Below are 4104 nucleotides of genomic sequence, written 5' to 3' on the forward strand. Positions count from 1 at the left end.
AAAAGTATAGTCGCTTACACTGTACGTTAATCAAATTTCTTAATCCTTATTAGTGATTTGATTAAGCACAGAGACAAGATTCATTAATTTTTAAGGGATTGGGATAAATGTTGTATTAGCCTAGTGCTTAGTGATTAATGACATTCACATACGTTTATCAAGGTTATCTCTGTGTGTTAACATGCTAAACGTCTAGAAATTTGAAAATTTAAGAGCCCAAAACATTGGTAATTTACTCCCTTTGTCTCAATTATATTTCGTTTTAGAAATCTAAGATAACTTTTTTTTTAATTTTATCTTTAGTACTCATATAAACACCTCAATTATGGATTGATAACACATAAATAGAATAAATATTCAATGAAGAAAAATTATATCCTAAGACATATATAAGAATAAAAATAGTTCAAAACCTACTAATTAAATGCTTTCCGTTCCGTATCAGTTGTCCACATTACTATTAATACTTATCCATTTACAAAACAAGATAGGTTTATTTATTTTTTCTCATTTTACATTTACAATTAATTATTTTCTGAAAGTGTAAATAAATTTGTAAAGTTTCAAAAAAAAATCTTAAGGTTAAATTAGTAAAACTATCCTTATCATTTATGATTTCTTAAAGAACGTAGAAAAAAAAAAGTGGACAACTAATATAAAAGAGATGAAATATTTTTTTAACAGTGTATAAATTAAAAGAGAAACATAACAAATAATTTGAGACCGAACAATTTAACATCCGTGCAATTGGACGTGTTACATTCTTACAAGGAATGGTTAAGTAGTCGTTTAGTAGATGAGAAGTCTCTTTATTTTTCCAAATTATAATTGTCGACAAGTAGATGTGAAGTCTCTTTAATTTTCTGAATTATATACATATATAAGGAGATTGATATAATTTTATAATTTGAACTACTATTTTACCTCATTAATTATTACTATTTCAACGACTTCGTCAACAATAATTGATAAATAGATATGACAGTATCGTAAAAACTTATTCACACAAAATTATTTACAAAATCAATAATATATACTTGACAATAATATTTTTACATAAATTTAATACTAACTAACCTGAAGAATAATATGAAGATCGATAGGAAAAGCAAGTAAATGATATATCGAATCAACTATGAAATACTTTTTCTTTATCGAAGCAAGTTTGATGGCCCATGATCGTTGTATAGATAAAAAATCTTTAACTTCAATTGACCTTCTAACTTGTTTCTTGATATGTTGAAATACTTTTTTGATATGATATTATTTAGGAATGTATTCTTAACGTGTGATGTATCGAAATTTCTTTTACTCAACTATGATTAATTTAACTAGATTCTCATTTGATTAATTTACTTTAATCACTTAAAAAAAGATTATTGCCATATATGAGTCATCATAAGAAAAATTTATGTCATTTACTATAAATGATTTCCCTTAACATCAAATTCTTTCTTGCTACAAAATTGAATGGTAATTACTAAAACAACTACTAAATGGAAAAAGTTTCAAACAGATAGCACTATAATATATAAAGTTCAATTTTGACCAAATTATTTCCTATTTTTGCACTATTATAAGGTCTCCTCCCATTCATTAATTAGTTTCTTAAAAGTGGAAAAAAAGAATCTTAGTTGCTTGTTAGACCATGATTTCAGAGATAATCCAATTTTTGTCGACTCTCTTTGAGATGAAGTCATTACTTGCATCATCAATTACTAACATATATCTTCTTTTATTTTATTATAATTTGCACTTTTTCTTTAATGATTCACACTTCGATTTTTGTTATTTCTTACAAAATAATGACATCACTCCTTTTGTTAAATAAAAAGGTCAGAGTACAAATCATAAAAATATAAATAGGAGATGGTGCAAAAGGCAACAGACTCCCAATTACTCTAATATTTGTTATATACTTCTATTAATCTATAGATATAACATGAGAAATTTGTTGACTTTATAATATTTGTTATATCGAATATGTAAATTTTAATAGTAAAATTTTAAATTAATTTAATTTAGTTATGGTAATTTATTAAATTTGATTCTCGAAAAGTGAAATGTGATAAATATTTTAGGACAATAGGAATAATCAAGTAGCCCACGGTATATTTCTAATTTTTTTTTAATTGATTAAGCTTTATATTGTCGTACTCATAGTGCGACGGCAAAAACTGCGTGTGCGTTTGTGCTTGGCGTTAGGTAAAGGAAGAATATAGAGCTCTTTGTGTTTGGTATGAATGAAAAATTATTCATAAAAATGTTTTTGTTTTTCTTATAATTTTTATCTGATGTGAACTTAAATTAATCGAGAACAATAAATTTAGAATATCACATCATAAAATAAAACAAATATAGTATTATAAGATTATCCCTTTTGAAAAATTTATTAGGTCATTCATAAAAACTATACAATTCTAGAAGTCTGATTAAACATTAGATTATTCGGGTAACAAAATTGAAGATGTTAACATAAATTTATTCACAATATTTATTTAAAAAATAAAATAAAACCAAATAAGTCTAACAATTTGAAACGTCGATTTAAAATACATTTTGGCTCAAGGGTGAGATAAATATATGATTAATTTGTTTATAAGTGACTACTTATCAATGAGTAATGAATCTAATGACCTTCCTTCAAAGAAAATTTCCAAAAATGGCTGATCAAAGCGTAGGATTCTCCTAAATTGGAAATTTTCCTTAGAAGAAACTTTGTTCGATAGAGTGGAGAAAGCTTTTAATTCCTTGGAAGGAAATATTTTTCACTTAAAAATAAGAATTATTGTTTTTTATTTTTATTTTTACAATAAAACATAGCCAAGGACTCCGCAACAAATTGTTATTTTTAACCAACATGGTTTGTCGTGGGATTGTTGGATTCCCCCTACTTTAATTATAAAGATCTAGGGTTCGAACTCCTGGGACTGAAAAAAAATTGTATTAAGAGCACCGCCCTTAAAAATAAATCTTGTATTATGCGAATTCAAATGTGATCAAACCTCAATACAGATACCAAATGAATAACCAAAAAAAAAGTGTAGACCATCTCATGTCAATAAGTTTACATTTTGGGGCTCAAATGTGGGACGTTATATTAAAGATGAAAGAATCCCAATTGTTTCACCAAACTTGTTGGTGAACCATAATTTATTAGTGATTATTATTATTATATCAGTAGTATAACACATATCAAAATGACAAACACAACCAATTGAAAGTAGTCATAAGTGAAGTTTAGTATCCCTCTTGAATTCACCAACCGTCCCATTTGACACCTCTAGTTTAGGCACATAAATGAAGTTTGGGCTTGAAATGGGCTTGATACTATGATAAATTCATGGCCCAATTTAAAGTTCTAGAAGTATTGTTATATGGCCCACTCTTGACTAAAGTCCCTTCGAAAAATTCAACTGGGCCGTCAGGAGATTGGCCCACTAGCCCGTGCACAAACCAAGGCCCAATTTGGTATCCTACCCAACTTAGTGCACAAATTTTGGTATGAACAATATTTCCAAAAGAATTAATTTGAATAACGCCTAATCGTTTAAATTAAAAATAGTCGACATATGTATTTGTATAACATGTCTATACATATACAATCGATATATAATCTCTTTACACATATTAGAAAATGTAAACATTGAGTCCAACCGTTTATTTGTAGAACGATCTCCAATTTCTAACGATGAAAAGTATATATTCTAAAAGTTAAGAATTGTTATGTTAATTGACACTCCGTTTCATTTTATTTGGCATGACTCATAGTAGGGGGGTCAATATAAATATACTTGATTTTCATTATGAATTTAAATATACTTACTTTAATTTAAACTTCTTCTTTTTGTACATATTTGGAAATTAACTACATAAAAAAAGTAGATCAAAGTAATTAATAATGAAAAAATAATGAAAAAATATTTATGAATAACGTGATTCGAAATAAAGGAGGTCTAATTTGAGCTAATATCCTCGCAGGAGAATTAGTATAAACCATATCATTTAACAAAATGTCAAGTGTAAAAGTTAATAAAAATAACTTATTCATGTTTTTGTGAATTATAGTTCTATTGATAAATTAGTTATAGGTGTGTGTGTGTG

Source organism: Solanum tuberosum, unplaced genomic scaffold (assembly GCF_000226075.1).
Source record: "Solanum tuberosum cultivar DM 1-3 516 R44 unplaced genomic scaffold, SolTub_3.0 scf00021, whole genome shotgun sequence".
Lineage (NCBI taxonomy): Eukaryota > Viridiplantae > Streptophyta > Magnoliopsida > Solanales > Solanaceae > Solanum > Solanum tuberosum.